This window comes from Mustela nigripes, unplaced genomic scaffold (genome assembly GCF_022355385.1).
Source record: "Mustela nigripes isolate SB6536 unplaced genomic scaffold, MUSNIG.SB6536 HiC_scaffold_148, whole genome shotgun sequence".
Classification (NCBI taxonomy): domain Eukaryota; kingdom Metazoa; phylum Chordata; class Mammalia; order Carnivora; family Mustelidae; genus Mustela; species Mustela nigripes.
In genome coordinates this window covers 9,230,599-9,245,352 of record NW_026739562.1, presented here as the reverse complement: position 1 = coordinate 9,245,352, position 14,754 = coordinate 9,230,599, and positions in this window count along the sequence as shown.

The window sequence follows — 14,754 nt, the reverse complement described above, 5'->3', positions numbered from 1 at the left end:
CCACCTCCGCTTAGGATACTGACCACCTCGCATGTCATACCCTCAGGCATGTTAGCATTCATAGGAAGAAAAAAAAACATTTTAGAAGGAAATCATTTCAACTCAAGCATAAAAGCTCCTATTTACTCAGGCCTTTTAAAGCAGGTTCAAATGCTCTAAGATGAGAAAGCATATGGTTTCACTTCAATAATCCACTGGGATTTTGCCAAATGAGTAAGCACTTAATTTGCTGCTGCTCAGACTTCTCTGTCAAAAGAGCCGCACCCATAATATCAGAGTGAGCTTGCAGGGGTCTCCTCCCTCAGGGTGTAGGAATACAGCCTGAAGCTCATGTGCAGCCTACCTTGAAATGTCTTTGATGTATCTTATTTTGTCTCAAAAAGTAATGTAAATTTTATATTCTATTCAATATTATCTGCATTTGTTTTAATATAAAAATGTTTTGCATTACCCACTTTTTTCCTTCCAAAAAAATCTTCAGTAAAGATGATCCAGGAAAATGTGCCATGTTTATTATCCTGTGGCTTCTGTGCTCATACACACCGGCCTATACTAGTCGAGAAGCTTTTTGGACTGGAAGAACCAGTCTGCCACCAGAGGGCGCCATGGCTTCGGTTTTTGCCGATGCAAGTTGGGCCATGCAGGATTTGGAAGGCCTGGAATTTTTCTAAGTGCTGTCCAGTCAGTCCGTCTGACTTCTTCCAAGCTACAGATCCAACAAGGGTACTATACCAGTGGTCCTCCATGAAACTGTATAGGCTGTTAACATAATCAGACGTCTGAAGTTATTCAAGGGTGAAATACATGTAGGTACTCTTAAGATCCACCTGCAAGAAATAATCCTGTGTAAGAATTTAGATAAGAATCATCTAGTAAGCTGCACCTGTGGAACTGGGCAAGTGGTTTGCCGTGGCAGTGCTGAGCTGAGCTGCCAGGAAGTAGTCCCCCGCAAAGTGTGATCGTCACTGAAGCCTTGATTGAATAAAAGAATCTGGGGGTTTCCTGCAGCTTTTGGAGTGGCTGTAAAAATAGGGCAAAGAAGCAGCCTTCGGGTGAAGGAAACTTTAAACATAGCCCTCTATAGGGCTCCTGGGTGACACGGTCAGTTAAGCCTCCTACTCTTGATCTCAGGTGTTGATCTCAGGGTCAGGAGTTTGAGACCCGGGTTGGGCTTCACACTGGGCATGGAGCGTGCGTTAAAAAACAAAACACATAACCCTATATTCCAGCTTCTTACTGAACCTAAACTCAACATTGGCTTTGCTATAATTTTCTACTCCAAAAATAGCTGCCTTTCCCTCTCTGCGTTGAGATTCTCCCTCTATGGTGAGATTGCATCCTCATGCCCTCTCTCTCTGAAGTCTCAGTCCTCCCGACCGGATGAGGTCCGCCTTCAAACCCTGCTCCTCCATGGCTTGTAATTACAGTACAAACTCGTCTGACAAAGCGGAAACTGCACCTGTTACACGCTGCTAGGTTCAGGGCGTACACAGCAATGGCATTACTTCTTTCTGATCTGAAAATCTGTTAGGGTCAAAAAATCACATTTAGCCTTTTAAACCAGGCCCACCAAAACATCAGCCTTTCTGGGCTTTAGAGAAAAACTAGCCTGTCACATCACAGTCCATGCAGCTGGTCACTTTAAGATCTTGTGGCATGTTAAGGGAGCAAGGAGAGAGAAAAACATTGGGAAGGAATGAAAATAATGTCTGTCAAGCCTGTCGTGTAAGTTTTAATTCTCAGAATCTTTGGTAGAGGAGGTATCCTACTTCAGAAAGAAAGAGAATTTAGGAATAAGGAAAATTAGTAATGCATCTAAAATTACATAGGTAATTCCGAGCCAGATTCACACTGCAGTCTTTCAAATCCAAGGTATGTTTTCTGTTTCATGGAGGCTATGAAGTGCTGAGAAAAAAAGTAGCCAGTGAGCCAGATGATGAGTAATTCAGCCATCCAGGCAAAAAGGCCCTGCATTTTGATCAAAGCAGTGAAGTAGAAAAACATGCCACCCACAGAGTAGAGTAGAATGGTCTTAAATCAGGACAGACCTAGTTCTTGACTGCAGAGCGACAAACAGGTGAAATAGCCAAAAGTAGGAGTGATTACCATCGCTTTTCCCAACCATTCTGATAGTTGATGCAGATGGAAAGCTGAGTTACTGATGGTGAGGATTCCTGGGAGTACCTTCAGTCCACGTGTGTGGACTCCCTCCTACACTGCAGGGTTAACGTTTCTTGAAAGTGACAAATGTGTCAGTTCCTCTCATGGATTCTTCTAGAACATCCCTGCATATTGAATGGGTTCATTCAGGCTGCCTCCCTTAGTGCCATAGTGATTTATATCTTTGGAGGTTTTGGTTTTTGTTATTTAGGTATAGACAAAGATGTGTTTTATCTCCTTTGCGGAGATTTTTAGGCTTACCTAAGGATGTCACATGCGACCTCTCATTTTACTTTTTCTCCCTCTATTGGTCCCTCATCTTACTGTCTTTTCAGACAAGTGATCCAGAATCTTGCATTCTGGTTTTTGTACTAGAAGGAAAGTTGTGAATGAAAGATTTTTTTTTTTTTTAAGATTTTATTTATTTATTTGAGAGAAAGACAGTGAGAGAGAGCATGAGAGGCAAGAAGGTCAGAGGGAAAAGCAGACTCCCCATGGAGCTGGGAGCCTAATGTGGGACTCGGTCCTGGGACTCCGGGACCGTGACCTGAGCCAAAGGCAGTTGCTTAACCAACTGAGCCACCCAGGCGCCCTGAAAGATTCTTTTGTCACCAACCAAAAACTACCCTCTTTGGGAAAAACATCTTTGATGGTAACAGCGATTAATTTTGTAAGGCAACTGACAGTGTTTTCCTTCCAGACAGCTCTGTGCACATGAATCAGCTTCCTTATCTGTTTTGTGCCTAAAGCGATGTCTGGAGGAGGACCCCTGGCAGTGCTTGTGTTCAGTCTCCCCAGCAGGCCCTGCCAGTCTGCCGTGATCGCACGGCTGGGAGATAGAATCTTAAAAAGCCCATTTTTTCTTCATCTCCTAAGTGGATTCTTCTGCATCCCAGGCCCCAAATGCCCTGCCTGGGACCAATTAGGCAGATTTTGCACTAAAACCACAACTGTTCTGGAACCAACTTACTGCAGCCCTGACAAAGAATGTTTTCAGATAGATGCAAATCTGTACCCTACACCAAACTGTGGGCGAAAACGGTGCTTCAGAGAGTGGCAAGGGCAAGAGGGAGAGAATCAGAAGTAGGACCGGGACGTGCTGGTCAAGATTCCCCACCGTCTGGAGAGGGAAAGCCATTCATGGAACAAGGCCTGTTCTCCCAAAGTCCACAGCCAGATGACGGGTGAGAAAGCTTTCCAGCAGCACCAGCTCCGGCCTTGCCAAGGCAGCTGGAAAGACGGACTCTTCTCCGGTGATGCCACATTTACATGGAAAAGCTATTCGGTATGGCAGTTTATTTCCAGAGTAGCCTAGGGAGTCAGAGGTTAGATAAGGACAAGAAAGTACCTACTTGCTTTCTATCCAGTCTGGGGCCCTGCCCTTCTGGCATCAAAAGACTGGAGAGAATGTGCTTTGGCTGGAAACGAATGAGGAGGATGAGAACGGAAAGAACAGAGCCGCACCTCACTTAAGACTGCTCACCTCCCACTGGAGCGCAGTATCCTGCCTTTCCAACCCTCTCCCCAGGGGCCCACATTTAGGGTTTGTAAATGCAGCGCTCCGTTATCAAGTGCGCAACCTGCACACAGTCCTGTCTTGGGGGCCACAGGGGACCGAAGGCATGTCCTCAGTCCCTTCCCATGGCGCCGGCTGGGCAGCAAGGGAGGGGCGCAGCATGGCAAGGACATAAAAGCTAGGAATGTTGGGAGGATTAAATGGAACCATGTGTGGAACAGCAAAGCCTGGTCGGCTGAAACGGCCCTCCCCGAATCTCCGCGCTCGCTGTGGTGGCTTGTACAAGGCAGTGCGTGCCCGCAGAGGCTGAAAGCAAGCACCGCGGGACCCACCAGAGGGCACGCTCACATCCCTGCCGGGGAAACTCAGGGAAGACTTCACGAAAGAGTGGCATTTGAGTTGGTCTTTTAAGGACAGTGAGGATCCTGGGAGCAATTTCCAGCTCCGTCACTTAGCAGCCACATGAACTTGGGCAAGTTGCTTAATCGTTTGAAGCCTCGGGCTCCTCATCTCAAAAATGAGAATACTGCTTTTATTGGAGTGTTAAATTTAGCGCAGTGCCTGATGGAGTACATTTAATTGGGAGCTGTTGTTACTTAAGAATTAGAAGCGGGGGGTCGTTGACGAGTACAGACAGTACGGGCAATGTCCCGGAGTCAGCAGACGCTAGAGGCAAGGGCAAGGAAATTGCATCTCCAACAGTGCTAACCTCTCAGAGCTGTACTTCTGCCGTGTGATAAGCACCCAGAACGGGAACTAACACGTAGTCCTCCATAAGCATTTGTGGCCTGAACGGACGTCGTCCTTCAGGTCCTCACACTGAGTTACGTCTCAGCCCCTCTCACCAACCCTACCTCGATGGCACTTCCGTTCTCCAACCTCACTAAACCCTTCATCGTGACCCCGTTTCTCAGACCAAAAACCCTGGAGATGACCTTGAGTCCTCTCTGCCCCTCCCCCTACTTCTGAGAAGTCACAGCTGGATTCCCAGAAATGCCTCTTGACTTTGTCATCCCCGAACTCCCAGTGCCTGTCTGTGCTCGGCAGTCGCCTCCTATCTTGTCTTCCCCCTGGCCAGCACGGGCCAGCAGGCACGAGATAAAGCTGGAGAGCCATGGGTCCCTGGGGCTGCAGCCCACACCACCATCTTTCTCTGCCCACACCGGCTTCCAGCAAGGGATCAGACCCTCCTAGTGACCCAGTTGCTTAAGATTCCTTGCCATTTCATCCTTAAACCCTGTGCCCAAGCCAGTGTGAGCTCTCCTCCTACGACCTCCTCTGCGCTGCACATTTGTACCTACTAGCAGCTGCTCTGTGTTCTCTTCCACTGAAGCTTCGTGCGGGCGGAGCCAAGCTGAGAGACAGAGATATTTATAAGTACAAAGTGGGTGTAAACTTCTGCGGTCGCCAACGTTTTAAACAAGCCCAATTCCACCTCCCCTCCATTCGAACTTTGAAATTCCTGTCCACCTCCTCATCTTCCATCGCTTCCCAAAGCCTGTGAGTTCCTGTCCTCTCGATAAGCCTAGAAACCATGGTGGCTAAGAGATGTGACCTGGGAAGAAGTGTGGGAAATAGAAATGAATTCAGCATCTACAGACAACTGCACAGAATAAAAGATGTTGAGATGACTGGCATACATGGACCTACCACCTGATAGGATATTTTTTTGGTGGCCTATCTCATGTCCTGCCCATATATCCATTAGTTCACACCCATAAGACACCCCCATCAGCAAAATAGAACCCCCATTTAACTGAGAAAAGTGAAGCTCAGAAGGGTTAAGTCACTTACCCAAAACTAGTAAGTGACAAAGCCAGGGTTCAGACCTGGACCTGCAGGTCTGAGGAATTTCTAATAGGGTGCTGTGCACCTACATTGAATCCTGCCGGTTTTTTTTCTGCATAAAAGTACGGGAACAAACTTAAATAAGTTAAACACAAAACTCCATGTGAGGCAACCCGTGACTTTATAATAGCGAAAGGGTCAAGGTCTCTTGTTATGCTTGCATGCTGAGAAACCCGACAACCTGGCTTAATTATGAAAAGAATTTATCGGCCCCAAGTAACAGAAATGGCCAGGAGTTAATCCAGTGGTTGGAACAAGGCCTTCGGAGCCCCACTGTTCTCATCACTTCTGTCCATGGGCCTCTGCCTGCTTTCCGCCTCAGACGGGCTTACTCAATGTACCAGCAAGGGGCCGAATGACAGCTTTACTCACGTGACTTCTTTGAGCTTTTAATTCCAGAGAACAAACAAATCCCCTGGAGGACTCTGACACAGAACACAGAGCAGCTGGTAAACCGCCGAGCGTGTGGGGAGCACTCTGCACCTCTACCAGCCAGACCTGAGTCACGGGCCCAGCCTAAGGGTTGAGGATGCAGGGTCCGGCCTACTGGAACCATATTCTTTGAGCTGGAGGGGCATGGCTCATCAACGGAAGGTTGTCCGGGCCAGGCCAAGACAGTGCAACCCGGCCAAAAGAAAGAGTTTGAATAGAAAGGGAAACAACACGGTCTATAGAGAACGTACAAGTTCTGAAAATCAATGACCCTGAGATAAGCACAGGGATTGATGTGAAGCCTTCTATGCACCAGTATGTCCATAGATTATCTCCGTCACCCCATCAACCACAAATTATGTGCATTTTCTTTTCAAGTGTGCAGAATAGAAGCTCAGATTAAAACAACTTGCTAGGAAGGGGCGGAGCCAGAATTCAGACCCAGGTAGGTTTGGCTCCAAACCCTGCCTGCTTTCCACAGCAGCACAGTGCCACGCTGGGAGGAACCGGTCACAGGGAGCTTTTGGGTAGGACAGATAGAGAGGAACGTGGGAGCCATGGCCCTGGGGGAGTTCATTTCCAACTGGCCATACATGCCCCGAGGGCAGGACAACACAAGAGGGCCTCCGGCCTGGCAATCACAGCCCAGCTCATCAGAGCCACTGAAAAATGCTTTACATGCATCAGTACAGTGTCCTCTCCATGGGAAGAGAGGGCTACTGGGGAGCTGCCCCCATCCTTACTTCCTACCAAGGCAATGAATTACCTGGTGCTGTTGGTATCACAGGAGCCACAGGAGAAAGATCAAAAAGGAAGAGCCATGGGGCTGGGCTGGGGTTGGGGAGGGTGCGGTGGCTGGAATGAATGGATGAATGAATACGTGGTCTTAGAAAAGAAATTGAAAAAATTGGAGAAAAGTTATGATCCTGCGTTTAGAGAGCTACGTGGGAATGTGGCCAGAAAGGGATAGAAAGCTCTAAAAATGGAAAATGAGGACAGCCTATTTGCAGAAACCCTTGACAGTGCAAGGCGGTGAGCGAGGAAACCAGCGTGGCTCCAAAGAAAGCTCTCTGACACTCGAGCGTGAAAAGGCAGGGTATGAGATGTGGAAGGAAGGGAAGGAAATCCTGGAAAAATTGAGGCTTGGGAAAGGTGCCGACAGTAGAAGACACCTTTGGTTATGTGCTGAGCACGAGGAATAAAGAGGATTCATTATATAGGGTTCCACTTGAGGGTTGAGGTGTCAGGTTAGCGGTCGTCAGAAAGCAAAATACTCAGTCCTGATTTGCTTCATTCTCTCACAAGGAAGAGCATTTCTGAACTGGGTCGAGTAAAGCAAAACATGATTTAGAGGTTACTGAAACTCCAAATAGAAGATAGTAAGGGAAAACAAAACCTAAACACCTAGCCATTTATAATGAGGTGCAAACCCCAAAGCATTAAAAAAAAAAAAACCTTTGCAGAGAAGATTCCAGAACACTTGCCGAGACAGGTGAGATAGCTGGGGAGAGAAAGAGAGGGGCCACAGAGCCTGAAGGCTGCAGATGTCCTGACACTGAGAAAAGATGAAAAGGTAGATTCTGGAAACTCGAGGTGGGTATATTTGAGGTGAATTCCTCCCCCAAATTTATTCTGGCATATAATATAAAACTGTGGGCTTGAGAACCCCCAGAGAAAGAATCAGTATCTTCACTAAGAGCAAGTTAAGGTAGGTGATAATACCAACAATAATTTATTATTTATTTGGATGGCCACTAGGAAAGTTCCCTGGACATCGTGTGCCTCTGTTATGTTACCCGATTGGGGAGACAACTAGGGAAACTTGATCTCAGATATCGCCCGGTCAGGTGGACTGAGAGCCCACTCACCCCTGTGCCCCTCTCCCCCTAGCTAGTGACTCACTGGGTGCACATCTGGAGAGAAGTCCTAAAGCTCCATTCTTCCAACTCTGCATTCAGTCAGCTCAGTAGTTTCCGGTACCTGCTACACTCACCACCTTTGCAGCTGGCACTGCTATTGGGAGGGAAAGTTAACATTTGGATGTCAGAATCAAGCTTCTAAAATATCTTAAAACAAGGGGCTGAAAGCAAAAGGATGAATGAACAAGGAGTGGAAAGACTTGCATTTATTTTATCTATTTATTTCAGCTTAAAACAGTGCAAATTCACTGTCTTACAGTTCTGTAGGCCAGAAGTCTGGAAAGGGGTCTTGCAGGGTTAAAATCTAGGTGTTGGCAAGGCTGTATTTCTTCTGGAGGCCCTCGGGGAGGATAATGCCAGGCCCTTTGCAAGCTGTGCTCCTTGGCCTGTGGCATCTTCATCCATCCTCAAAGCCAGCAGTGTAGCATTTTCCAGTCTCAGAAAGACCTGCAGTTAGATTTGATTTTATTTCTTTTATGAGCTGCACAAGCACAGGATGGAGGAAGTGTGGCTTGACAGTGGTGCCTGTGGAAAAGGCTGGGGACTTCCTGCCCTTGTCCTTTGGAACTGAAACCAATAGAAATGGAGCGGCTACCAAGAAAGGTGATAGTTCTCCCCACCCTTTACTTTAGGTGCAAAAGGGTGAGACAAAAGTATGTTTCTCTCCCTATAAACCATTCCTCTCCCCAGGATGAATCAGCCTCCTGTTAAGGACTTGCTGTAGTCCTTAGAATACCAAGAGGTATTCTATGCACATAAAAGCAAGTGCATACTGTTTTAACGTAAATGATTGCATACTGTACACCTTTTTTTTTACTTAACAGTAAATCTTAGAGATTATTTTACATCCCTTATATGAAATAATTGTTCATTCCTTTATAAAGGGTACATAGTATTCCATTGTGTGTGTGTGTATATATATGTGTATATACATATATATATTTAAGAATTTACTCAATGGGTCCTCTGTTGCTGGACATGTAGAATTTTATTTATTTTCAATATTCTGCTATTACAATGCTGCAGTGAATAGCACGTCATTTCAAACATACGGGTATGTATCTGAGAAGCAACTTTTCAAGAAGTGGAATCACAGAGTCAAAGGGCCTGTATGTTTTATATAGTAGGTATTGTCTAATTACCCAGTTTTCTAGTTGGCTGGCCCACTGGCGATGTATGTGCTTTTCCGCCTCCTCACCAGTAGGGCGGGTTATAAACCTTAGTGTTCTCTGGCAACTTGAGAGTTAAAAAAAATGATGGCATCATATTATGATTTTCTTATTCTATTAGTTATTTGTATTTTCTTTTTTATTAACTGTTTATATCTTTTACCCATTTTTTTACTGAGTTGTCTTTTTCTCAGAGCTCTTTATATATTAAAGAAATTTGCTCTTTGTGATATGAGTTGCAAATAAGTTTTCCATTTTGTTGTCTTTTTTGTTTTTTTTAAGTACTTGGTCTTTTTTTTTTTTTTTAAGATTTTATTTATGTATTTGACAGAAGGAGAGAGACAGCAAGAGAGGGAACACAAGCAGGGGGAGTAGGAGAGGGAGAAGCAGGCTTCCTGCTGAGCAGGGAGCCTGATGCAGGGCTCAATCTCAGGACCCTGGACCACGCACGACCTGAGCTGAAGGCAGATGCCTAACGACTGAACCACCCAGGCTTTTTTTTTTTAAGTACGCTCCACACCTAGTGTGGAGACCAACATGGGGCTTGAACTCGACCCTGAAATCAAGACCTGAGCTGAGATTAAGAGCTCGAAGCTTGACCAGCTGAGCCACATGGGAGCCCCTCTTTAGATTTTGTTTCTGGCAGTTTTGCCATGTAAATATATTTCTCTTTTAAGCTGTTGGAAATGTATGTATCAATTTTTTTTTATGACTTCTGGATTTTATGTCATACTTCAAAGTTCTTCACTATAAAATTTTTTAAAAAGTTATTACTTGATTTCTTTCAGTATTTTTTTTTTGTTTAATTTTTGCCTTTAAATATGTGATCCATTTGTTACTTCTTTTGGTATAAGACATGATGTATGGATCCAATTTATTATTTTTTTTTCCAAATGGCTACACATTGTTCCCATGCAGTTTATTGAATCATGTACCTTTTCTTCTCTGATTTAAAATCCCACTTTTAGGGGCGCCTGGGTGGCTCAGTGGGTTAAGCCGCTGCCTTCGGCTCAGGTCATGATCTCGGGGTACTGGGATCGAGTCCCGCATCGGGCTCTCTGCTCAGCAGGGAGCCTGCTTCCCTTCCTCTCTCTCTGCCTGCCTCTCTGCCTACTTGTGATCTCTCTCTGTCAAATAAATAAATAAAATCTTTAAAAAAAAATAAAATAAAATAAAATAAAATCCCACTTTTAGGGGCACCTGGCTGCCTCAGTAGGTGGAGCTTGTGACTCTTGATCTTGGGGTTATGGGTTTGAGCCCATGGTGGGTGCAGAGATTATTTTTAAAATTATTAAAAATAAAATAGATTTATTTTAAAAAATAAACTTAAAATCCCACTTTTATTGTGTTCTAATTCCAGTATGTATTTGGATCTAATACTGGATTTTATACTCCATTCCACTGCTCTACTTTTGATACCTTTGAAAGAAATTATCGTTTATTGACATTTTAAATTATATTTCAAATGAAAGCTATAAATTTGTTGGAGAAGTTTGGGAAACAGAAAAAATGATACAGAGAAAAAAAATCATCCCTGAACCTACCAAAAATAACTAAATATTTTGGTTTTATTCATCCAATCTTTTCCTATGTGACTGTATTTTTTTTACTAGCCTGAGATTCTATGTTGGTCTAATTTTCCATCCCCCAAATCTAGTGTGGTCTCAGTGCCCTAAATGGAACCAGTGGTCATCTTACCCAGACCGAATCCACTCCTCTTTCGCCATCTTCCCAGATACCTGTGCAAGAGATGGACTCTTCCAGCTCCTTCCCAACCCCTCATTCTAGACACCACGCTCTCTTATTTTCCCTTAGATTCACAGGCCCTAGAGTGTGAAATCCTCTCGATACAGTCTTAAAGAAGACCAGGAGAGGGGAAAATAACCTGTAGAAGTTAGAATGCTTTTAACTGCAAGAAACAGAGGATTCAACTCAAAATGGTTCAACCAAGGGGCACCTGGGTGGCTCAGTGGGTTAAGCTTCTGCCTCCAGCTCAGGTCATGGTCTTGGGGTCCTGAGATCAAGCCCCACATTGGGCTCTCTGCTCAGTGAGGAGCCTGCTTCCCCCTCCCTCTCTCTGCCTGCCTCTCTGCCTACTTGTGATCTTTCTCTGTCAAATAAATAAAAATCTTTATTTAAAAAGTGGTTCTGGGGTGCCTGGGTGTCTCAGTGGATTGGGCCTCTGCCTTCGGCTCCGGTTGTGATCTCGGGGTCCTGGGATCGAGCCCCGCATGCAGCTCTCTGCTCAGCGGGGAGCCTGCTTCCTCCTCTCTCTCTGCCTGCCTCTCTGCCTACTTGTGATCTCTCTCTGTGTCAAATACATAAATAAATAATCTTAAAAAAAAAAGTGGTTTAACCAAGAAGTGGATTTATCATCTCCCATAATGAGATGTCCACAGGTAGGATAAATCCAGACCATGTTAACTCAGTGGCTCAGTGATATCATCAAGGACCATGAGCCTTGCCATCTGTTCATTCTGTCATCCCCAGTGTATTAGCTTTTGTCCTCATGCTTTCCCCCTCTTGGGTGTAAGATGGAGGCAGTAGCTCCAAGTATCATCTCACACAGTATTACAGAAAGCCCAGAAGACAGCATGCCCCTTTCTAATCCAACATTGCCCAAAGCAGGAGCTGAGGGTAGTTGGAAAGGTAAGAGAGCATTTTGGTTGTCACAATGATTGAGGGACACTATTGGCATCTAGTGGGCAGTGCACAGGGATGGTAGGTGTCCTATAATGTTTAGGACCGCTGATTATGTGAAACATTAGCTCTTAGTCCTTACTACATTAATGTAGGTAAGAAACAAAACCTGCTTTTCCATACAAAACAAATTTTTTTGCATGGTTTTAATGTACACTGAATTTTCCAAGAATGTAACTTCCCTGTAAACTGGAGAAGGATTGCAATTTGTTTAGTTTACAATTTCACCAGAGTTGTTCACGTTAGGCATCGTAATGGTACTGGCACTCTGGACAGCACACCCTTGTATCAGCGTGTGTTCGTAGTTGTTGCACTTGTGATTCTGTGGAAGATTCTATACTTCTAAAAGTATGAACGGGGTGCTTGGGTGGCTCAGTGGGTTAAAGCCTTTGCCTTCAGCTCAGGTCATGATCCCAAGGTCCTGGGATCGAGCCCCACATCGGGCTCTGCTCAGCAGGAAGCCCACTTCCCACCCCACTCTGCCTGCCTCTCCTCCTACTTGTAATCTCTGTCTGTGGAATAAATAAAATATTTTTTAAAGTATAAATATTAATTTCTATTTGGTATTTATTTATTATGGCAATGTGCAAGTACTTACATATAGAAAAACAGATTATTTTATTAAAATTACTTTCCTTTACTACTTCTTTATATCACACTTGGAGCATTATATAATCAATTGTATTGATTTTTTTTAAAGATTTTATTTATTTGACATATAGAGATCACAAGCAGGCAGAGAGGCAGGCAGAGAGAGAGGAGGAAGCAGGCTCCCCACAGAGCAGAGAGCCCGATGCGGGGCTCGATCCCAGGACCCTGAGATCATGACCCGAGCGGAAGGCAGAGGCTTTAACCCACTGAGCCACCCAGGGGCCCCTTTACTACTCTTTAAAAAAAACTGAGGTGGCAGGGATAAATTGCTCTGTACCACTCTTGTCTCTCCCTGCCCCTTCCCCCTACTCCAACCGCCACTCAGCTGGGTTGTGGATTGGGTTTCCATCCCAAGCTGTCCCCCTGCACAATCAGTCCAGACTCTCCCGATCTGCCCACTCGTTTCACTGCGCTGGGTAAACACAAGCAAAGTGATTCAACCCCCACCTCACTGCTGCCACCACTGTACGTGCATGCGCGCGCGCACACACACACACACACGCATGTTCAGAATCAGAATGCAATGCCTGTCATCAAAGGACACTATTGTCAGAAACAGGGATCAAGATGCCATGGGGTCAGGGGCACATGGGTGGCTCAGTGGGTTAAAGCCTCTGTCTTCGGCTTGGGTCGTGATCTCAGGGTCCTGGGATCGAGCCCCGCATCGGGCTCTCTGCTCGGCGGGGAGCCTGCTTCCTCCTCTCTCTCTGCCTACCTCTCTGCCTGCTTGTGATGTCTGTCTGTCAGATAAATAAAATCTTAAAAAAAAAAAAAAAGACACCACAGAGCTACAGGGATTCTCTCCCTTACCCACTGCGGCAGGACATACCTTTCCTTTCTTCCCCCCAGTCCTCTTCTCCAGCCACCGTCACTCCCTGAGGCTCCTGCAGCCCGTGGACACTATTGTCTCCCGCCAGGCCCACGGCCACCACTGTTAGCTCCAAGAAGAGTGGGTCTTTCCCAGCCTCCTCCAATTGAAAAGCTGACATTCGTCCCCCAAGAATGTGTCAATTATGGTGTCAACATATGGCATTCCATAGCCAAACAGAAGGGATTTGGGGCTCTGATGGTGGTCTGGAGCTATTTGTACCTCCTGTTCCCTCCATCAGCACGGGTCAAAGAGAACTTGGAACAAAAGCTCAGAGAATGAGCCTGGGTTTGGGGAGAAACTCAGTGAACGTCCTACATCTTCACCCCAGTTTTGACTCCCCCAGTGTTGCAGCTGTCTGCTGCTCTAATAACCCAGAAGTTCTGATTTAGGACAATCCTCTCAGGGCACCTGGGTGGCTCAGCTGGTTGAGTGTCTGTCTCTGGCTCTGGTCATGATTCCAGGCTCCTGCGACCGAACCCCGCATCGGGCTCCCTGCTCCCTGCTTCTCCCTCTCTGCCTGCCGCTCCCCCTGCTTGTGCTCTCTCTCTCCCACTCTGTCAAATAAATTAAATCTTTTAAAAAATCTGTTATTCTAAAAAAAAATAAAACAGTCTTCTGTGTCCCTTGCCAGCCTGCCACACACGCGGCAGTCAGGGTGGCTGGCTGAGCGCGGAATCCTCTCGAAGGCCTCCTCAGGCTGTGAGCGGCTGATGCTGCAGCCTCTGCGCTGGGGTCCAGGCCAGCTTCCAGCTGCACGAGCCCTGCCCTTCGCAGGGCTCAATGCGTGGCTGAATGCTCTATGGTCACCCTTCAAACCCTTGATTTTTGAACAAGAGGCCCAGCATTTCCATCTTTCACCAGATCCTGCAAATCTGGTAGCTGGTCCAGACCTGGGCTGTTGGCCACCACATCTTCATAAATGGCCTTTCCATGCAGCCTGGGCTTTCTCACATCAAGAGACTTTGGAGAGGGAGTGAGCACAGGGCACAAGCAGTATCTCCCTTTAGAACCCAACCCAAGTCCTCCTAAGAGGGGAGTGACAAGGTCACCGGGATGAAAAGAGCATGGTGGATGGGAAATACTATCGTAGCTGTCTTTGGAAAATGCCATTTGCCACGTCTGCTAAGAGTAGGTCACCTCCCCATCCCGAGCCTCAACCTCCCCATGTGCTGAAGGGGGCTGGAGCTCAGTCCCCCTCTGGGGAGAGGTCATGGTGTAAGGGCCTATTTAGCCAGAGCGACCCCACCTCGGTTGAACAGCCATTTTGTTGTTTATGCAGTAAAACTGAAACTGACCCTGCCCCCACCACCGCCCCAGCCGCCCCACCCCCACCCGCCAAGGGGAAACTTACTTAAAAGCAAGTCTGGGGGACGCCTGGGTGGCTCAGTTGGTTAAGCAGCTGCCTTCGGCTCAGGTCATGATCCCGGCGTCCTGGGATCGAGTCCCACATCGGGCTCCTTGCTCCACGGGGAGCCTGCTTCTCCCTCT